General features: G+C 39.1%; 1 protein-coding gene across 11 annotated transcripts in view; it reads right to left on the bottom strand.

Annotated features, from left to right (window-relative positions):
• Positions 1 to 23,610, bottom strand: part of ATG13 (autophagy related 13) — a 51,574-nt gene extending 27,964 nt beyond the window's left edge. For 2 of the 11 annotated variants that reach the window (XM_027581251.2, XM_027581252.2), the window contains exon 1: positions 23,285 to 23,610. The gene's annotated coding sequence lies outside the window, so the exon portion shown is untranslated. Of the gene's footprint in view, positions 1 to 22,782; positions 22,898 to 23,284 lie in introns of all 11 variants that reach the window. The other 9 variants (XM_027581246.2, XM_027581247.2, XM_027581248.2 and 6 more) reach the window with 9 other exon arrangements.
• Positions 23,611 to 23,742: the final 132 nt, after the last annotated feature.

The raw sequence follows: 23,742 nt of genomic DNA, 5'->3' as shown, positions 1-23,742 counted from the left end.
ATATTACCTCACACCTGTCATAATGGCTAACATCAACAACACAAAAAACTTAACAGGTGTTGGTGAGAATGTGGAGAAGGGGGAACATTCTTACACTGTTGGTAGGAATGCAAATTGCTGCAGCCACTCTTGAAAACACTATGGAGGTTCCTCAAAAAGTTAAAAATAGAACTACCCCATGATCCAGCAATTGTACTACTAGGGGTTCACCCAAAAGATACAAAAATACTGATTCAAAGGAATACATGCACCCCAATGTTTATAGCAGCACTATCAACAATAGCCAAATTATGGAAAGAGCCCAAATGTCCTAATGGATAAAGAACTTGTGATGTACACACACACACACACACACACACACACACACACACACACAATGGAATATTGCTCAGCCATCAAAAAGAAGGAAATCTTGTGGGACACTTGGGTGGCTCAGATGGTTAGGTGTCTGCCTTGGCTCAGGTCATGATCACAGGGTCCTGGGATCGAGTACCACATCAGGCTCCTTGCTCAGGGGGGAGCCTGCTTCTCCCTTTCCCTACCCCTGCTGTGCTCTCTCTCTCTCTGACGGGAAAAAAAAAAAAAGAATGAAATCTTGCCATTTGCAATGATGTGGCTGGAACTAGAGTGTATTATGCTAAGTGAAATAAGTCAGTCAAAAAAAGACTGATACCATATGATTTCACTCATGAAGAATTTAAGAAATGAAACAGATGAACATGGGGGAAAAAGACCAAGGCAAACCATAAAACAGAACTATAGAGAACGAACTGAGGGTTGCTGGAGGAGACGTAGATGGGGGATGGGCTAAATGGGTGATGAGTATCAAAGAAGGCACTTGTGATGAGCACTGGGTGTTATATATAAGTGATGAATCACTAAATTCTACTCCTGTAGCTAATATTACACTATATGTTAACTAACTGGAATTTAAATAAAAATTTGAAGGTACAAAAAAATAAAAAATAAAAATAAATAAAAATGGGGTATAACTTACATGTAGTAAAATGCACAAATCTTGGGTATACAGCTCAATAAATATCTTGTTTTCATTTCTATTTCAAAAGATATTTTGTTTGTATACAACCATACAACCACAATTCAGATCAAGTTACAGAACATTTCCAATAATCTAGAGGGCTCCCTTGTGTGCCCTCAGTCAGTAAATGCACTAAAGAGTAACCATTATTCTGACCTCTATCATCATAGATCAGTTTTATCTATTTTGACAAATCATTCCATTTATATAAATGGAATCAAACAGTATTAGCTCTTTTGTGGGTAGCTTCCTTTAATCAAGTCATGCCTGTGAAAATCATTTATGACGCTGCATGTGGCACTTTCTTCTTTTTCATTGCTAGGTAGCACTCCACTTTATGAATATACCACAACTATTTTTTTTTTACAATTTTTATTTATTTGACAGAGAGAGACACACACACACACAGACAGCGAGAGAGGGAACACAAGCAAGGGGAGTGGGAGAGGGAGAAGCCGACTTCCCACACAGTAGGGAGCCCCATGCGGGGCTCGATCTCAGGACCCTGGGATCATGACCTGAGCCGTAGGCAAAGGCTTAACGAATGAGCCACCTAGGTGACCCTACCACAAACTATTTATAAATTCCAAGCAGATAAACATTTGGGTTGTTTCCTGGTTTTGGCTATTATATTTTTACACAAGTCTTGTGGTGGACATAAACATTCCTTGCCATCAGATGTAAACCCAGCAGTGTTATGTTGGGTCACAAAGTATACGTAGTTTTAATAGACAACGGACAGTTTTCCAGAATCTGTACCAATGTACACTCCCATCAACAGCATATGACGGCTCCAGCTGCTCCACAGCTATACCATTACTTGGTACTTGGTACTAATTCTTTACTTTTAGCCATTCTGGCAGGGGTATGGTAGTATCTCATTTAATCTGTATTAAATGGTTAATGATTAAATTAGTGATTAAATGATCACTGAATTTCCCCTATCAGCACCTTTTCATATGCTTACTAGATATTTGGAAGTCCTCTTTAATGAAGTACTAGTTCAAGCCTTTCGCCCATTTAAAAAATTAGGTTATCTTTTTTTACTGAATTGTCGAAGTTTCTAAAACATATATAGTGGATATAGGTACTTTGTTGGATATGCACTATAAATATCTTCTCCCAGTTTGTGTCGTCTTGCCTTTCTTATGGCATCTGTTTCTTTTCATGAGAATCTGAATATACTAATGGACAAAGGCCAGACTACTATATAAAAATAGAGCTCTGACCCACAACCTGCAGGAACCAGCCAAGGAAGGAAGCCAAACTAATATCTCCATTATCTAGCCCAAGAAGCCAACATACTATCTACAGTAACCAGTCAAGGAAGTCAGACTATCTCTAGCAACTAACTAGTCCAGGAAGCCAAATAATAACCCCTCTAAAAATTGACCCCAAACAGTCAAGACTTGAGTAATAACTGACAGTTCCCCTAATTTTTGTCCCTGCTTCCAACTTAGGACCAACCACAGAAAACCAAATATATATCCCTAAACAACTACTACATAGGATGCCCCCACTTGTAGTTAGGCTGCCTATAGCTTTCCCATGCCAATAACCCCGTATCAGGACACATCTGAAAGTTTTCCCTTTCTTCCACTATAAAGCTTCCCACTGGTCTACCTGCCTTTGAGTTTTTGCCAATGCAAGTGATGGTGGCTAACTCCCCTGCTATGACAAGCTCTGATTAAATGGCCTTCACCCATTCTCATTTTGTGGTCTTTATTTCCACATTAAAAACATCCTTAATGAGGTATAACTGACAATAAAAAATATATTGGGAGTGTAAGACATGGTAAGGTTGTTTTTTTTTTTAAGATTTTATTTATTTATTTGAGAGAGAGAGAGAGAGAGCATGAGCTGGTGGGGGGGGGAGGCAGAGGGAGAGGGACAAGCAAACTCCATGCTGAGGTTGGAGCCCAACTCAGAGCTCAGTCCCACAACCCTGAGATCATGACCTGACCTGAAATCAAGAGTCAGACACTTAACCAATTGAGCCACACAGTTGTCCCAAGCCACTGTAAGTTTTGACATCTATTTGTAACTGTAAAACCATTACCACAAAATGGTGAACATACCTATCCCTGAATTTCCTCATATTCCTTTGTAATCCCTCTTTCCAGCACCTCCTTAACACCCCATCCCTGGGCAACCACTGCTGTGCCATCACTATAAATGCCTATCTGCACTGTCTACAGTTTTATATAAATGAAATCAGACAGTATGTACTCTTTGGCTTCTTTCACTTAGTATAATTAGTTTGAGATTCATCCATGTTGTGTTCTATGTTCATAGTTCATTTCTATCTATTGCTGAGTAGTAGTATCCTCTTATGGAGTCTTTTGATTAGCAGAGGTTCTTAATTTTAATAAGTCAAATTTCTGAACTTTTTTTTAGCACTTCTTTGTGCTCTGCTGAAAATTTTTTTGCTGATCTCAAAGTCATGAAAATCTACATTTTTTTTCTAAAAATGTTATTGTTTACCTCTCATGTTTATATTCGTGATCCATCATAAATTAATTTTTCTTGTGGTAGACATTTGAGATCAAGGTTCATTATTTTTTGACAATCAGTTCAGGTTATTTAATAGGTTGAATTAGAAACACCAGAAGATCAATCTGATAAATTGATATCCAATTTGTAACCAATGGGAAGGTTAAGACTGAGGTTAAAGTTGGAGAGAAGTAGATATTCTCAAAAAGAAGGAACAGTTTAAAAACCATAGCAGTAGGGGCACCTGGGTGGCTCAGTTGGTTATGCAACTGCCTTCGGCTCAGGTCATGATCCTGGAGTCCCAGGGAGTCAGCTTCTCCCTCTGACCCTCCCCCCTCTCATGTGCTTTCTCTCTCTCTCTAATAAATAAAATCTTAAAAACAAAACAAAGCAAAAACATAGGAGTAGAGGAAATAACCATGAAAGATAACAGGGAAATAACAAAGGCCCCAAGAAAATAATGACATAAAAGAACCATAAAGAGAAATGCCAGAACTTATCAGAGAAATAGGAAAAAAGATTTCTGAGCAGTTATCACTGAAACTGAGAGGAAGTAAGTTTCAAGATTGAAGGGACGGTCAAATAATATAAAAGTTCTTGTGGAGGAGGCAAAACTTTACCTATACTCCCTCAGGTTTTCAGCTGGGCCTCTTTAACAAAAAGACAGATTACAAGAGAAAAACAGTTTATTAACACCTGCAGTGCACATCTCACAAGAGAAATCTCAACAGAAAAATAATTCAACAGTGTGGCTTAGAACTGTGGCTTATATGGGATCTTCAACAAAGAATGATAAAGTTGTAGAGAAATGACAAGACAAATGAAAGCAGTTCTAGGCTTCCAAGGGTGGCAAACTGTGGGAAGATAAATATATGGGAGGAAACTAATGGGGTAAGATTTGTTTGCAGATTCCACCAGTGCCTTCTCTGAGCTGCTAAGAGTCTGTCTCTAGGAAAAGGAGAATTTATCTCACCTTCAGGCAGAAAAGTGGAAGGTAAAGAAAGATTCTCCTGCATTTGCTGCTTAATTGCCTTCAGATCAAAATAATTTTTATGTCAAAGAGGCATATTTTGGGGTGACACATTCTGGTTTCCTTCATTCTCAAGGTGAGAAAAAGGCCACTGGACTTGGCATTGTGTTGCTAATGACCTTTGAGAGGATCACTTCTTAAGAGTGGGGGTGCTTCAGCTGGATTCTGAGAAGTTAGACAGGAAGAGACCTCAAGCTTCTGTGAAAAGGATTTTCTCTATGGTATAGCGCCATCTGAGCAAATTTATGGGGGAGAGGGGAGAAACCAATGAAGGAGAAATAAAACACCTAAGAAGTGATTGCAGGACTCAGATGCCACAGTAGAGTCCACGGTGATCAAGGACAGGTTGAAGCCTGAAGTGATCCAAATTATAAAGGACTTATCTTTTGGAGCCTACCATTTGTATGTTTGACACACTTTTGAAGCATACACCCACCTTCAGACCTTCCTAATTTTGGCTGAAAACACAAATGTTATGGTAAAAATAAAAAACCTTTTAAAGGGTTAAACCGCTCAAGGCCCTAAAGCAACCACAGCAACAGATTGGAGATAAGAATAGTACTGGAGGACTGTACTGCCCTTATTTTATACTGAAGTGGAGAATTGTGTTCCCACCACCAGAACATCTACCAATGCAAACATAATAGCACAATGACTCTTGTGACTTTTTGTACCTCGGTAAGCACTAAAAGGATTATGTAACTAGAGTTAGTTATTGAGCCAAAAGGGGTGAGATCCCCACTGGGGAAGAAGTTATCTACAGGCATCAGAGCTTTTTATTCCCTTAGGCCTCACCTATCAAGCAGTTAATTCATCCTTTATAATATAAATGTTATATAAAGTTTACCCTATGCCTTGCTTTTTGCAAAACGCCTTCTTTGAGTATTACAAGGACTTTAAAGGGAAATTCGGAACAAACATTAAAAAGAGATCTATAATTCTTCCCTTTTTCTGACCCTTACTAATAACTAGCAAGTTACTAAATCCTTCAAGTTCTTGTTTATACAAAATCCTTTATATGTGCTACATTTTCATTTCCAAAGAACCACCTTAATCCAGGTCTCACTCCTTATCTGGAAGAGACTCACTTGGTTACTCTACATCTGAAGATCAGGATATGCCATCCCAAAATAAGCCACTCTGGCATAAAGATTATTTTAAGCTGAAGACATTTGAGATTCAACAGATGTACAAAGAAACCTTCTTGGGCTTCCCTTATCTGACTAAAAGCAGAAACTTCTGAAAAATGAGGACAGCCATAAATTCCCATTTCACGTTGGCATCTACTGCCAAGAGATCACAAGTCCCTGCTCTGGGGGAGTTTCAAGGTCAGGAAGAAGATGGAAAGACCATTTGCACCTACCTAAACAAATTTTATCACAAACTTTCTTGTCTCCCATTTGTTCTTCTAAAGACTCATTTGTCTTTTCTAAAGAAACTGATTTGTTCTTCCCATTAAAGTCTTTTCTCCAGGGCACCTGGCTAGCTTAGTGGGAGCAGCGTGCAACTCTTGGTCTTGTGATTGTGAGTTCGAGCCCCATGTTGGGTAGAGAGAGTACAATAAATACATACATACAATTTTTTTTTTTTTAAAAAGTCTTTTCTCGGTTGTGACTAAGGAGGAATGTCAGGGTGAATGGACGGCTCCAGCTCCTGAGTTCACTGCTATTCAGCCTGAAGTCACAGACTGGTCTGAAGGCATGCCCTCGGTGCCTATTCAGCAGCTCCCTACTGAAGACTGGAGCGCCCAGCCAGCCACTGAAGACTGGTCTGCAGCTCCCACTGCTTAGGCCACTGAATAGGTAGGAACAACCACTGAGTGGTCTTAAGCTGCTCTTCCACAAAGGCAAACAAAATGGAAATAAGGTTGACGAAAAATATACAGTTTGTAAAAGTCAGGGGGGAAAAAAGCCTTTTCTCCTAGGCCCCTTTCTCTTGCTAAAATTAGGCATGTAAGTCCAAATTCTAACCACCTGGGTTATTCATCACTGAGTATTCGTATGGTTGCTAGTCTTGTGTCAGTTTAAATTTCAGGCCGCCAAGTACTAAACATAAGAATGTACAGGAGAAATTTTCCTCAACACCTTCTTCTAGATTACACTGTAAATCTTGGGCACAATGTAAGCAAAGCATTATATCATTACACTGCTCCTACGCTCCAGAAATTTTGACAAACTCCTAAGTCTGACCTTCAAGATTCCCCATGCAAAGTCATTAGAGGAAATAGGTAAAATGATTTTGAAAAGGTAATCAGAGGCCTGCTGGCACTTTTAAGAAAGATCTTGGTCACTGAAATTACCAAATAAATGGTGATCCAGAACCAGTATCTAGTCCTTGGATGTACATACTCAAAAAACTAATTTTATTAGTTCAATCAAGGTTTTGAAGACAATTTCAATTATAAGAGACAGTTAATATACCATAAATCCAATTTATTATTTGAAAAATAAAACTGCTAAGTAGATGGAAAGAGAAGCATCAAGTGATCAACATATTGCCTTTCCTAAAAGGCAGCCATTTTGTGAAAGTAAAATTATTTCATTTGGTTAAGTAGTTATCATCCCACCATGAGGTTCATATATCTTTCTCTACCTCAGGGGCAAGCAAATTGGAATTCCAACAAGAGTCTAGAGGGGGGTGCCTGGGTGGCTCAGTTGGTTAAGCATCCAATTCTTCACATCTCAGGGTCCTGGGATCAAGCCACACTGGGTGCGGAGCCTGCTTGGGATTCTCCCTCTCACTCTGCCCCTGCCCCCACAACGCCCTCTCCAAAAAAAAAAAAAAAAAGCCTAGAGGGGCTTCTTACCTGACAATGTATTCATTCGGCTTTCTTTTCTTTAGACATTGCAGAACATGGCCCACATTAGTCACTGTCATCAACACATTTTGATTGACTAAAAGCCTGTTTACATTAGGGTGCAGACGCCCTGAGAGAGTGGGTTGTAAGGCAGTGCATCAGCTGCTAGAGGACTGTGCCAAAGTGGGGCTTTGGCTTATCACTTAGTTCAAGTCAAGGCCATTTTACCTCTTAGCATTATAGTGTCTCGATTATGTTACAAATTCTTCTGCAAACTTTTAAATTTCTTATCCCTCTCCTGATAATATGCTGAATATGTATGTTAATCAGAGCTACTTACCACCTTCTTTATTAAATTTTTTGCCCTAAGGACATAACCTAATTAACTATGTATAATTTCAGATTTCAAAAAATTCTATGTGGTTCCCACCAACATATATTTGATTAAATTTATCAAGTGTTACCGTTTATAAAATGGCTTAATTAGGTCAAAAATATACTTACACATTGTAATCCTCCTACAAAGACTGCTGCCCCCTCATCAACACCTATTTTTTTTTTTTAAGATTTTTATTTATTTGACAGAGAGACATAGCGAGAGAGGGAACACAAGCAGGGGGAGTGGGAGAGGGAGAAGCAGGCTTCCTGCAGAGCAGGGAGCCGGATGCAGGGCTCAATCCCAGGACTCTGGAATCATGACCTGAGCTGAAGGCAGCCGCTTAACCGACTGAGCCACCCAGGCGCCCTTCATCAACACCTGTTTTCCCCAGACTCACCACTTACAGCTTTTCCTCCTGAGAAATAACCTCAATTAAGGCCTTTCTTCAAGACTTACAACATTTAACAAATAACAAACATTTTTTAGTGGGCTCTGAACAGCAATTTCAAGTCAACAACGTTCTCTGCACATCATTTTCCTTTTTTTTTAGAGAGTGGAGGGAGAGGGAGAAAATCTTAAGCAGGCTCCATGCCCACTGAGGAGCCTGCCATGGAGCTTGATCTCACAACCCTGAGATTATAACCTGAGCCAAAATCAAGAGTCGGCCGCTTGAGCCACCCAGTTGCCTCCATCACTTTCATTAATAGAAATTCCTAACAACAAATAACTCTTTAACGTTCCCAAAGTGTTTAGAACATGTAGAGATTTATACCATACTAAACTATTTTTAAACAAGTATTGGAAATATAATAAATAAGCAAAACGTGGTGTGTGTGTGTGTCACTCAGCCTTAAAAAGGAAGGAAATTCTGACACATGCTACAACATGGATGAACTCATTAGCTAAGTGAAATAAGCCAGTCACAAAAGGACAAATGCTGTATGATACCATTTATATGAGGTACTTAAGAGTGGTCAAATCATCACCAGAAAGTAATAGAGTGGTTGTCAGGAGCTGGGGGAGGAGGAGGAGTTAGTGTTTAACACTACAGAGTTTCAGTTTTTCAAGATGGAAAAGTTATGGGGATGGGTGGTAGGGATAGCTGCATAACAATGTAATACCACTGACCTATACACTTAAAAATGGTTAATGTGGTAAATTTTATGTTATTTATATTTTAACGCAACAACAAAAGAGAATATGCCATTAAATAAATTCTCCCGTTGTTATGTAATGGATGTAGATAATCATCGACATCCAAATACTAGATAGAAGATTCTACATCACTGCTCCAGTGCAAAATATATAATCAACTAAGGGAAAAGCAGACTTAACTGGATAGAAAGATTCTCTAGATCTTTGACTTACTTTCATACCGAAATGTTAATTTTCACTTAAAAAAAATCAGTTCTACTTAAATAGGTAGATAAAACATTTATCTCAACTATCTTCCCAATCCCCAGTTAAGAGCACAGAAATATAAAGGTTATAAATAAAGGCAGAAAAGGGGGCATTTCCGTGGCTCAGTTGGTTAAACATCTGCTTTCAGCTCAGGTCATGATCCCAGAGTCCTGGGACTGAGCTGCGAGTTGGGCTCCCTGCTCAGCAGGGAGTCTGCTTCTCCCTCTCCCTCTGCCACTTTTCCTGCTTCTGCTCTCTCTCAAATAAATAAAATCTTTTTATTCCAAGATTTTATTTATTTATTTGACACAGAGAGATAGATAACACAAGCAGGGAGAGCAGCAGGCAGACGGAGAAGGAGAAGCAGGCTCCCTGCTGAGCAGGGACTGTGATGCAGGACTCGATCCCAGGACCCTGGAATCATGACCTGAGCTGAAGGCAGACGCTTAACTGACTGAGCCACCCAGGCGTCCCTCAAATAAATAAAATCTTAAAGAAAAATTTAAGAAAGGCAGAAAAAGAAATAACAAATGAAAGATATCAACAAACTACTGGGGAAAAAAGTGAACAGACTAGTTAAGTATAAAAGATTTCAGGCTTATGTTTATTTCTGCTCACTCCTAAAATATCATTAAAACAAACAATGGTGGGGGTAGGGGGGGAGGGTTTAAAAAGCATACAAACAGGGACCAGAAGAATGGGCATGGAGATAACAGCATCACAGTTCTGGAAGACAGAAAACAGAAGGAACAGATAATTGAGACAAGCAGAGCAGAGATGATCAGATAATTGACTGAGCGGAGCAGAGCTGATTGATATCCCAGCCAGCCATGAGAGAAAACCCTAAACAAAGCAAGCTCATCTGAACCAAAGAACCCGAGAGGCTAAGGAATGAGAGTTACCAGATCGCTCCTAAAAGTTGGATGGCAGATGGGGCTGAAACAGGAAGATTATTTTATAAAAGTCCACAGAAGAAGCAGACCCCACTCTGAGCCCAACATCCCTTTCATAACCCCACTCGGGACAAAACTGCCCTTCCTAATGTTAGATGACCAGACATTAACTTTTTGGAAACAATGAATCAAAAAACATGCTGACTTCAATGATCAGGTCTATATGAAGCACTCTGTTCTGAAGAAAAGATACACGGCAGCAGTACTCCAGTTTCGAAGGGGAAACAAACCACTTTATTGATATTATAATGATCTAATAGAGGGACACCTGGGTGGCTCAGTTAAGCATCTGCCTTTGGCTCAGGTCATGATCTCAGGGTTCTGGGATAGAACCGCATGTGGGGCTCTCTGCTCAGCAGGGCGTCGGTTTCTCCCTCTCCCTCTGCCTCCCACTTATGCTCATTCTCTCAAATAAATAAAATCTTAAAACAGAAACAGAAGGAAGAAAAGGGAAATTTGCATAGGTGAGGGTAATAGTAATCAGTAAAGGAGAATAAGACGGTTATATCAAACCAGGTACAACATCCAACCTCATTAGCAGAAGCCCTGTGGAGACAGTCAGGCTGGAGTCCCGATTGAGAGGCATGGGCGGAGTGTCCTCCCCTCAGGTGAGACTTCCAGCTGGAAATCCCCTAAGGGCCGTATTCATAGGGCAAATGACAGGATTTGAAGTTAAACACCTGCTCACCTACGTGCAGTTTGGAGTGAGCTGAATTCCTGTTATCATGTCTTAACATCTTCAAGGAGCCTGGGCCCTATGTGCTTGCCTCCCCTCCTGATTCCGTTCTGGGGGACCAGCCCAACCTGGAGCAGGAAGGGATGTGAGGCAAAATTTATAGCATCCAGACCAGAAGGGCCAATTCTGACCTGGAGGCCAGCTAATGTCAACTAATCAGGCTCCCCTGGTCACTTATCCAGCACAAGTCTCACAAACAATACTCTTTAGCCTGTGTGTGTATGTGCAGGTTGGGGTGGTCGGTTATGCAGGACAAATCATAGAAATATCCATCCATACAATACACACTCCCACTCCCATCTCTGGAGCCTCCTTCTTCACTTGGCTTGAAAAACACTGGAGGCGATGTTGGAGGCTTTCATCAAATGACTGGCGATCCCTTGGCTGTCCCATTCACATTTGAGCATGAGGCAAAAAGACAGCAGAAACGCAGGGTATATGAGTGAGGCTGGTAAATTGGTGGGGCTCAGAGGGTCAAACTACAGCCCCCCCAAACTTCTTCAACTGAAAGAAACCTCAAGTGTCAGTATATAGAGGTTTTGCCCTCTGAGGACACTGAATTTCCCCCAAAGAAGCCTCCAAGAACCCTTGTCCTGCTGGGGACAAGTTTTCAATTCCTTTAGTAAATACCAAGGAGTGTGATTGCTGGGTCATATGGTAAGAGTATGCTGAGTTTTGGGTAGGGGGCTGGGTGAAATAGGTGAAGGGGATCAAGAGGGACACACTTCCAGCTATAAAATAAATAAGTCACAGGAATGAAAAGTACAGCATAGGGAATATAGCCAATAATACTGTAATAACCTTGTATGTATATCTCATTTCACTGATTACATATGATGCTAAGTATCTTTTCATATGATTCTTTGTCATCTGTGTATCTTTGGTGAGGTGTCTGTTAAGGTCTTTGGTCCATTTTTAATGGGGTTGTGTGTTTTAAGAGTTCTTTGTATATTTTGGATAAGTCTTTCATCAGATGTGTGTTTTTGGCAAATATTTTCTTCCAGTCTGTGGCTTGTCTTCTAATTCTCTTGACAACTTTAGGTTTTTTGAAAAGCAATTTACATATGGAACTAATCTAATATTGAAAAGTTAACACTTCCATGATTTATTTTAGGATATTATTAATCAAATTCAGTTGTTTTGAGTTACAACTCCTGGCCTATTAACAATATTGCTTTCATATTTATATATTGCTTATTTCTATTCATGAAAGTACAAAATAGTAACCTCAAAAAGTATTAAAGAGATTATAGGATATTTTGCTTACAATTAAAAAAATTACTGACAGATGCTCAACACAAATGTTATTTTCAAGACTGATAAGAATTTAACGCTGTACCTATCAACCACTTTTAGATTTCTTTTAAGAGAGAGAGAAAGTGCACATGCACCCAAGAGAGAGGGGGATGGGGGAGGGGCAGAGGGAAAGGAAGAGAGAATCTTAACCAGACTCCATGCCCAGCCCACAGCCGACTTGGGCTCAATCTCATGATCCTGAGATCATGACCTGAGCCAAAAATCAAGAGTCAGATGCTCAACCGACTGAGCTACCCAGGTACCCCTCCATAAAGCACTTTTAAACTCATGTTTATCATGCACAAATATGAGGTCTGGGGAGCACTGAAATTAAAACTCACAATTTTATATTTACTTTTCCAGCTAACAATGGAAGAGCAGAGATAATCTTTTCTTGCCATTTTTTCTACAGCAAGGATTTTCACATTTTCCCCAACACTGGTTTCAGAGGCAGATGTACAATAAATGGGGGAAGATTAATAGTTCTTTTTTTTTTAATGAGGTAGAATTAGATGTTTTGGTTTTTTTTTTAAGATTTTATTTATTTATTTGACAGAGAGAGACAGCGAGAGCAGGAACACAAGCACAGGGAGTGGGAGAGGAAGTAGGCTTCCTGCCAAGCAGGGAGCCTGACGCGGGGCTCAATCCCAGGACCCCGGGATCATGACCTGAGCCGAAGGCAGACGCTTAGCGACTGAGCCACCCAGGTGCCCCAGATTAATACTTCTTCACAGTAGACTGTCAAGTATTAAGTGTATAAGGAATAACAAAATTATAAAAACCACCATTTTGCAACTATTATGGAGTAATTGACTCAAGAAAATCACCAGTGGGGGGGAAAATCAGTAGATGATAACCACTGGGTGACAGTTTGCTGGCAAATGGGATATTTACACAATCTTCCCACAGATTACTTATTACTTACAGAGAAGTCTGGTAGATACAATCTTAACAAAATAATGAAAAGAAACATACCAATAATTTAAAAATTGACATTACATTCCTCTTGATGTGATGTAGTAAGACAGACATATCACTTATGTAGCTTTCCTCCTAAAAATAGTGTAACTGAATCTAACCAGGAGGAAGCAATTAGATGAGGTTAAATTAAAAGACAGGGCATTTTAGGGGCACCTGGGTGGCTCAGCCAGTTAAGTGTCTGCCTTCAGCTCAGGTCCTGATCTCAGGGTCCTGGAATCAAGCCCTGCATCGAGTTCCCTACTCAGCAGGGAGTCTGCTTCTCCCTCTCCCTCTGTGTTCTCTCTCAAATAAATAAATAAAATCTTTAAAAAAAAAGGGCATTTTACAAAATAATAGGCTTGTAGTGTTCAAAAATTTCAATCTTATGAAAGACCCCCCCAAAAAAAGGCTGAAAAATTGTTTTAGAATAAAGGCAATTAAAGAGGTATGACAACTAAATGCAATGCTTGAGCATGGACTTTTATTTCATTTTTCTTAAAGATTTTATTTATTTATTTGACAGAGACATAGCAAGAGAGGGAACACAAGCAGGAGGAGTGGGAGAGGGAGAAGTAGGCTTCCTGCCGAGCAGGGAGCCCGATGTGGGGCTCGATCCCAGGACCCTGGGACCATGACCTGAGCCAAAGGCAGACGTTTAACAACTGAGCCACCCAGGCGCCCCGATCATGTACTTTTAAAGATTTTTATTTATTTGAGAGAGAGAGAGCAAGTGAGCACAAGCCTGCACAAGGGGGGGGAGGGGCAGAGGGAGAGAGAATCTCAAGCCGACTCCACACTGAGCGTGAAGCCTGATGCAGGGCTTGATCTCAAGACCCGAAGATCATGACCCGTGCTGAAGTCAAGAGTGGGTTGCTTAATTGACTGAGTCACCCAGGCGCCCCCATCATAGACTTCTAAAAAGTTTTCTATAAGGGAACCTGACTGGCTTAGTTGGTAGAGCATGCAACTCTTGATCTCAGAGTTTTTGGTTCAAGCTCCACATTGGGTGTAGAGATTACTTAAAAATACAATCTAAAATAAATAAAATCTTAAAAAAGAAGTTGCTATAAAGAACAGTATTGAAACAATTGGTAACATTTAGTACTGAATGTATACTAGGTATACCAGTAACTGTATACTAATGTTAAATTTCTGGAATTTGATACAATTACACTTTGGTCAATGCTCTTGTTCTTAGAAATACAAATAACTTTTCTCAAGGGCCCAGCAAAAAAAAAGGGGAAAGGGAAAAAAGAAATCATATATTATATTATATAAGCATATGACACATAGAGAATATACTGTATGACATGTAAAGCAATGTGGCAAAGCATGAACAATGTGTGAATCTAGGTGAAGAGTACATGAGAGTACACGATAAAATTCTTAACAATTTTTCTGTAGATCTGATGGTTTTCAAAAAAAATTTTTTAATTAACAAAGAAAATCAATTCTTATCAAATGATCTGTAATAGGGTAGAAAACTAACTTTCACCCAGCATAAAATTTTCTAAAATTAGGTCTATCTCCTTGTAAACCTATTTCAAATACAGTTTTTCAAACATCTGAATGACCGTTCTGGCTGTATTTAAAAATTCTGTCACAGAAAATCCTTGCCTTATCATGATCCCAGGGTCCTGGGATCCAGCCCCACATCGGGCTCCCTGCTCGGCAGGAAGGCTGCTTCTCCCTCTCCCACTCCCCCTGCTTGTGTTCCCTCTCTCGCTGTGTCTCTCTCTGTCAAATAAGTAAATAAAATCTTTAAAAAAAAAATCCTTGCCTTAGAGTAAAGTAGACAAAAACTTCAATGCACTGTGTCATGATACACAGGAGTCTAAAATCTCTGAGGGGGACATCCAGCAAAGTGGACTGAACTGCCGTTGTTAGTCTTCCCTCCTGCTACAAGCACATAAAAATGCAGATAAATTATGAAAATAAAAGGTTTTGACCTACAACTGAACAAGAAATATTGAGAAAGCCCAGGTTCCAGAAAAAGTAAGTCAATGCCATAGATGTAAGGGAAAAACTGATGCCAGGGAGCTGAGGCCTATGGGAAGCAAGGTCAGGGCAGGTGGTTCTTTTTTTTTTTTTTTTTTTTAAAGTAGGCTCCACGCCCAATGTGGGGCTTGAACTCACAACCCTGAGATCAAGAGTCACACTCTCTGACTGAGCCAGCCAGGCGCCCCAACTTCAGGTTCTCCTAATGAATATATGAGAACAAGCACGGGGGTGGGAGATAGTACCTCAGTCTTACAGGCAGCTAGAAACCCAGTGCTCTGCACAAAACTGCAGAGCCAAGGCTCCTTGATCACAGAGGCCAGAAGAATCCTAGAAAGGTAATAAAGAGGTTTGTCATCCTATCATGGCAAGGTTGGGAGGTGGGAAAATCACTCTCAAAACTTCAAAAGCAGTAAGTCAGTAAAGTACCTAGACATAAGATCCAAAATTACATTATCTACATTCATGATAAGAAAATAAAAAGCCAAGAAATTAATCTAAAAACTGGTCCCAGAACCATTGTAACCCCTAGAAATAGGCAGAAGCAAGCCTGAAACAGCGTTGGGAGAAGGTTTCAACAACCTTGGATTATCAAGAGCCTGCTGACAGGCCACACTCAACCCTTCCTCCCAACTTTTAGCTAGATGAATTCATAATTTAAAAATTTACAAACTGAAGGCACCTGGCTGGCTCAGTCAGAAGAGCATGCAACTCTTGATCTTGGGGTTGTGAGCTCAAACTCCACGTTGGGGGTAGAGATCACTAAAAAAATTAACCAAACTTTAAAAAAAAATTAAAAAATAAAAACTTACAGACTGCACATAGAAATAAAACATCAAAAAATGCAAAAGAACAAGACAATATGAGAGACTACACATCTGAGGTAAGAATGGGCAAGTTGAAAGAAAATGTTTACTTGTGAACATGGCAAACATATAAAAGAGAAAGTTTATGGGATCTACAGAATGCTAAGGCCCAAATCATCAGGAGTCAGTGTAGGCATGAAAGAATCACAGTTGTAAAGATCTGAGTAAAAGGTAGCAAGGAAAAGTAGTTTTGAAAACTACAGAGTGCACAGGATTGGGAATGGAGAACAGCTTGGAAGGAAGGGGACAAAGACCTAGCGCTTTTGAACTGGAGAGACAGGGGTGATTTAGGATTTTTTAAAAATCATTTTACATAGTTTTTCTTAAAAACTGAGATATAATTCACATATCATAAAAGTCGCCATTTTAAAGTGTACAGATTTTTGCTTTTTAATATATTCTTTTTTTTTTAAACTTTTTATTTATTTATTCATGAGAGACAGAGAGAGAGAGAGAGAGGCAGAGGGAGAAGCAGGCTCCCAAGAGGCAGGGAGCCTGATGCGGGACTTGATCCCAGGACCCTAGGATCATGACCTGAGCTGAAGGTAGACGCTTAACCATCTGAGCCACCCAGGCGCCCGCTTTTTAGTATATTCACAAAGATGCACAACCATCGCATTTTCATTACACTAAAATGGAATTCCACATCTGTTATCAGTCACTCTCCAATTCTCCCTCCTTCTAGTACCTGGCCACCACTAATATGCTTTGTAGCTACAGACTTGCTTATTCTGGACATTTCATATAAAGGAAATTATATAATATGTGGTCTTTTTGTGATTTCTTTCACTAAGCATAAGGTTTTCAAGGTTCAATCTATGTTGTAGAAGGTGTCAGTATTTCATTCCCTTTTATGGCTGAATAATATTCCATTGTATGGCTACACCAAATTTTGTTTACTGATTCAACAGTTGACGAACATTTGAGCTATCTCTGCTTTTTGGCCATTATAAATAATACTGCTAAGAACATCACGTACAAGTTTTTGTGTTAACATATGTTCTCAATTCTTTATATACACCTACAAAGGGAATTACTGGGTCATATGGTAATTCAACATTTAACTTTTTGAGAAACTGCCAAACTGTCTTCCAAAGCAGCCATACCATTTTACATTAGGTAATGGGTTGAATTTTAAGACTAGCACACAAAATGAGGACAAAGGGACAGAGATGACAGATACTACATATAGGTCTTTCTTCCTTTCCTTTTTCTCCAAGTATTTCTTTGTTCTTCACAGTCCATCTCTGTTCTTCCTTTCCATTTTTATCCATAATAGCCCAGATAAATATGCTATTGCTGTATTAATTTTTTTAATGTACAAAAACAGTGGATACTTTTTCTCTCAGAAAACAATTAAATGTAGTTGTAATTTGTATGATTTCAAAATAATTTTTTGAAAGTTTTTATTATGAAAAATTTTAAACATCACTCATCTTCAACAATGTGGGATAAGGCCTGTCCTTTGCCTCTGCAGAAACACATGTAATTTCTCTCTGGAAGAAAATAATGTCACCCTAGCCTCCAAATTATCTCTATGATTTTTCATATACACTGTCTGGCACATATTAAAATAAACTGGGCATTCATGGAGATAAAATCCAAATGACCCAAATCTAACATATACAACAGACATTAAAAGTATATTAATAATCAGACATGTTCTTAAAAATTACTGTGCTTAATATGTTCAATTAAACAAAGCACAAAATTGAGGATTTTCACAGAGAACTAAACACTGCAAAAAGAACCAAGTAGAAATTCCAGAACTAAAAAACAAAACACTAAATTAAGAACTCAATGGTTGAGTCTAACATCAGATTAGACCAGCACAAGATAGAAATAGTGAACGTGAATACAGGCCAAAAAAAAAGTATCAGGAATGAAGTACAGAAAGGCAAAAGGACGGAAAATAAAGAAAAGTGTATGAAAGACACAAAGTGACCATGTACTCTCGGGATACTTTTGAGAGTTAAAGGGCATGATTTAAGGTATTTAATCATACCATGACAAGAGGTACAAAATGAGACATGTGTTTACCTGAGACATGGGGGAACACAGGGAAAGGTCTAACATATGTGTAAGTGGAGTCTCAGAGGGAGAGGAGAAAGAATAGGGGAGAAGCAAAATTAGGAAATACATAACTGAGAATTTTCATGTAAAGGGGTAAAGAAAAAAAGTGGCTAAGTATGGTCTGGCCAGATTATTAGGCAGTCATGAAAGTGAGGAAAAGAGGCTCTAAAAGATTAGTAGGGAGTCAGTGCAGATTCTTCTTTGGGTAAGATTTAGGGACATTAATCTGAATACAGAGAGGGGAGGGTAAAGTAAAGGGACAAGAAGCAGAGAGACCAGCTAGGAAGCTACTTTAGCAATCCAGACAGGGAGTTGGTGATACACTAGATTTAAGGTGACACAGACAACAAAGAAAAAAAGGCAAATAATTTCAAAGAAACAACTGAATAATCTGGCAAGAGATTATATAAAAATGACTCCATATAATATCTCTAGTCCTTAAAACTGGGAAAATTTAGGGGTGCCCAGGTGGCTCGGTCAAGTGTCTGACTCTTAATTTTGGCTCAGGTCTTGATCTCAGGGTTGTGAGTTCAAGCCCCTCATTGGGCTCCACCCTGGGAATGAAGTCTACTAAAAACAAAACAAAACAAAACTGGGAAAAGTTAACTAAAGTTTACTAAAAAAATAATGTTTTCCAGGGTTTTTTTCTTTTTAAGATTTTATTTATTAAGATAGAGAGAGCACGCATGTGCGCACACACAAGCTGGGGGGGGTGGAGGGAGAGGGAGAAGCAGACTCCCCACTGAGCAGGGAGTCCGACATGAGGCTCAATCCCAGTACCCTGGGATCATGATCTGAGCTGAAGACAGCTGCTGAACTGACTGAGCCACCCAGGCGTCCCTGCTTTCCAGTTTTTAACACAGAGTTTTTTAATGTTTTAGATTCAGAATGAAAAGCTCAATATGGCAAATCAGTAACATTTGAGAAAAAATAGTTAAGTACAAGTTCAAGTACAAACAGACAAAACATTAATTTCCCCACTTTCTAGGCATTAGAGTTATTATTAAATTGTAGAGATCCTCTTTCCTACTGAGAAAGTTCTTTGTAGACAAATGAGGAGCAGAACAGAAAGGTTTAAACAACTGAAATAGTCTTCCTACCTAAGAGTTACAAAGAAGTTTGAAAATAAAGAAATAAGCATAGAATACTCAGCTTAAAAAAAAAAAGGAGGAAGAGGAAAGAAAGAAAAGAAAGCAGAAGTAGCAATATTTTGGGGTGCCTGGGTGGCTCAGTCGTTAAGCGTCTGCCTTCACCTCGGGTCATGATCCCAGGTCCTGGGATCGAGCCCCGCAGCATGCTCCCTGCTCCTCGGGAAGCCTGCTTGTGTTCCCTCTCTCACTGTGTCTCTGTCAAATAAATAAATAAAAATCTTAAAAAAAAAAGGTAGCAATTATTTATAGCAGGATTCCAAGTCAAAAGTTATGAAATGAGATTAAAAGGGATACTGAGTAATGACAAAATACTCTCAGAAAATATAATAGCCATAAACCTTTATATATATAAGTAATATAGCAATAAAATACATAAAGCAAAAATTCCTAGAGATACTAGGAGACCTTGATCAAACCAAAACTATAACCTGAAGATTCAACATACCTCTTTGACAGCTCAAGTAGATATAAACAAAAATACAGAGGATCTGAATAATAAAACCAAATCTCTATATATGTAATGGTATACACGGCAAGTCATTCAATCTTTCTATACCTCAGATTCCTTTCTTATAAAATGTCGGTAAGTAATACCTACCTCATAAAGTTGTGATGAGGATTAAATGAGACAATTCCTGTAAAGAGTACTTGCTATATATGAGACCCTCAATAAAGGTCTTGTCATTTAACTCAACCTTTCACATTCTTTCCGGTTCAAGGATTGTAATAAATTAATCATGCTCTTGACTGTTAAAAAAAATTTCCAAGATGCTTTTGCCCATAATCCAATAAACTAGAAATACACAACAAAGAGTTAACCACGTATAAACTAAGAAGCTTTTTATAATAAACACTGAAATAAAAACCAAAGTTATAATTACCTAGAACTTAACAAAATGGAGAATATCTGACAACAAAAAAAATGAGATACAGCAAAAGGAGCATTCAGAAGAAAATGTATAGCTTTAAATGACTTTATAATTTAAAAACTTAAGTATTCAATTTAAGAAACCATAAGTAAAATAAACCGAAAGAAAACGGGAGGTGGGAATAAAGATAAAGCCTTGCTTAATTAACTATTTATTCCAAAGAATAAATAAGGCCAAATATCTGGTCTCTTGAAAATTCCAACAGAAATAGATTCAGGAGTAAAAACACCCTTAAACTTATAATTAAAAGAGGATATCTAAATCTCAGTAAGTATTTCTCAGTATTATCTCTCTCCTAATGACTTAATAGTTGTGGGCAATACAGAAGGAATTGGAGGGGGCGGGGAACAGACAAACCTTAAGACTGGAGAGAATATAAAAGGATTTTTAACTCCATATTTCCTTCACATTTGTATGAATCAAAAGTCAAAAGTGAAAAAAGCATTATCTAAAATAACAGTATTAAGTTAGAACTTCTATAAATTCTTTATTTACCTTTATTTTACTAAGAAGATACTACTGACCAACAGTCAACTGTTCATGTTAACTGAGTTGTTTTTCTAAGTAGTGGTTCCCTTCTCTTGTAACCAAAACATATGGGGGACACCATGAGGGCAAAACAAATTTCCTGTGCCACCTACACTGGCATTTAGAGGATTTCTCTAATAAACTGGCCCACAGTTTACTCTAGAGTTAAAAACAACTATTTAGGGATTTAAAAACCTATTTAAAAGATTTAAAACTGATTTTACATTCCTGAAGGATTTAAAATCCTTTTAAGATTTAAAACCTAAACTGTAAGAAAAGTTTGTTGATGGTCCATGGGCAGAGAGACCTAGATAGCCTCCTTTGCATTCCTCCTGGCTGTACGCCCTTATCATATCAAGGACTACTTACAGTTTTTATTGGTCTCCACAATTTGAGAGGAAGCAAGGACCAGCAACCCATGCACCCTCTCCTCTATTAAACCCATGCATGAAAAAATTGTTCCTTACTCAGCTCAACACCCTAAATTGGCTTCCAAATCATCCACATATAAAATCTAAGTAACCTTTATTCAAGAATTAACTTTTAGGGAAAAAAAATAACTTTTAGTGAAGTATTTGAAGAAGTATTTGAAGACTCTCAAGTCAACATATAAGCCATTAAAAAATAAAAAATAAAAACGAAAACGAAGTTGAATAATAAACGGTTAAAACGAGGAATTTTTTTAGGTGTACTCTTCATTTTCTAATCTAAGCAGCACTCCAACCAGTGTTACGGATATAATTATTCATTTCTTCCATAATAAGGTAAAAAATGTTTTAGAAGGAAAAGAAATATTTAAAACTTAAGTTTCAGGGGCACCTGGATGGCACAGTCGGTTAAGTGCGGGACCCTTGGTTTCTGCTCAGGTCTGATCTCAGGGTTATTAGATCAAGTCCCAAGTCTCCCAGCGCTCTGCGCCTAGTCAGTTGGGACTCTTCTTCTCCCTTTGCTCCTTCCCACTGCGAGCGCACGCGCTCTCATGCTCTCTCTCTCAAATAAATAAACAAATCTTTAAAAATGAAATTTCTGGTGTTTTTAGGTATTGCTAAGATTAAATAACTTCTCTCCAGATAAAGATTCCAAAACAAACCTTTCACTCCCACTTGAGCAAAATATAAATGCAGACTATTGGGAATGCACCTTATCAAGTGGGTACTTTTCCTGAATAGTCAAAATTATCTTTGAAAAATCACTCACACAGTACAACTTGGGTCTCTGAAAGCTCAAAAGTTAATATCTTCTTTTTGCATTTAGGCTATGGGCACCCTGCTCTGAGTCATGGAGGTCATGTAAGTTAATACAGTTAAATCAGGGTGGATGGGGGCAGGAGAGACAATAGAAAAGATTTCTTGCCTCCACCTCCATACAGTATAATTCCATTATGCATATATAGTAGGACTTCACTGTGTCCAACTGATTCTTAGTCCTTAAATAAAACAATATAATATGGAATGTTTAGTGGCTCAAGATCTGCAGTTTTTGATTCAATTTTTAAATTCAATTTTAATAACCACTCTTAAGGGAAAAATACAAATACACAATAAGAACTGTTAAGTGTTAAGTGCAATGGAAAACCCAGTGTTTTGCAATTTTTATGAAATGTGAATCTCAAAAGTTGCCACAGCCTTAACTTTATACCCAAAAGGGTACAATCTGAAAACAGTGCATGAATTAACTGCATTTATCTTATTATACGGATCAATACATTTGACACTTACTTCAGCACTTATTTATCATCCACTGTGCATTAAAAATATTAACTCAGGATTCCATTTCACAAGTATTTATTTCTGCTCAGCTGAAAAATGGAGTTGAAAACAAAATTTATATATAATTTAGCTGGGGCCACAACAGCCACATATAAAAAGGACTAACATTAATAAAACACCGGAAAACCTAGAAATTAATTTAGTGTAAAGAAAGGATCTGTTTTATTACTGCACATCTCCTACTGAAAGTGTTCAATAAATTCTACCATCTTAGGACACGAGTTTTAAACTAAGTATAATGATCCAGCTCTCTCTCTCTCTCTAAAGGGAAAATACTAAAAGTGAAATGCTACGATCAATTGACAAGGCAAACTGAGAACTGACTTGGAAAGTGAAAACGGTGATGGATTAGTGATGAACCCAAAAAGGTGTTTAGCCACTTACCCAGAGATTTATTAAATGAGAATGGATCGCCGGTTTCCACAGGTCGTTCTACTGCCAGTAAGAAGATAGTCGTGAACTTGGGTCCCTTTTTTCACTAGTCAACAGTCACCCTCACCTACACGCGGAGTACATATTTGGCACTCAGCAAGTTTTTTTGTTTGTTTGTTTTTCCAACAAATCTTGATTGAATGAAAATCTACCTCACTCATATTGGTACCAACCCCGGAGTTAGAGTCCCACAAATTACCTCCAAAAAGCCTTATGAATAACCCAAAGAGGTGAGAAAGTAGAGACGAAAGCTTTGTGGATTTCTGTTAAGACTAGGAGCCATCGAGGGCCAACGGGGCCTACCATCAATCCGACTTCCCAAAGAAAGCTCTGGAGACTGTACTGCGGCTACTCGGCTGACTACTCACAGGGAGGTACCCGATAGGCCGCAGATCCATTGCCTCCCACCCGGGGGCGCTGAATGATCTGGGGGTATCCCCACTAAAGTTAGTACCTGCGAAGCTGCGACACAGAGAGTGGCTCGGGGCTCTCATTACGGAGGCCGGGGCCTGGGGCCGGCCAGCTGCGCCTCCTGGCTGAGGACTCTACGCTCCGGAGCTGCAGTGACAGCAGGGGTCGCAGACAGATGCCTCACGCCTCAGGAGGCTCGTGGCTCATGGGCCCCGGGTGTTTCACTCCCAGGACTGCGCAAGTTGTCGCACTCACGTTGACTCGGCTCTTCAAGACTGCTCTCGCAGCTCAAGCGATCACTCCTGCCTTAAGCCCAGCGGCTGGTCCACTCCCGGCGCCGCCATCGTTAGTGTTTGTTTTCATCTGCTCGGATGAAGGCGGGGCGGGAGGGGGGAGGAGGAAAAGGGCTATGGGGGAAATACAGCTGCCTAACATCATCCGCACTTTCGCTACAGTATGGACGCCCTATTTCATCTCTTTCCTCTTAATTACCATAAAAGT

The sequence above is a fragment of the Zalophus californianus genome, chromosome 11 (assembly GCF_009762305.2).
Source record: "Zalophus californianus isolate mZalCal1 chromosome 11, mZalCal1.pri.v2, whole genome shotgun sequence".
Lineage (NCBI taxonomy): Eukaryota > Metazoa > Chordata > Mammalia > Carnivora > Otariidae > Zalophus > Zalophus californianus.
This window is presented reverse-complemented; position numbering and strand designations above follow the sequence as displayed.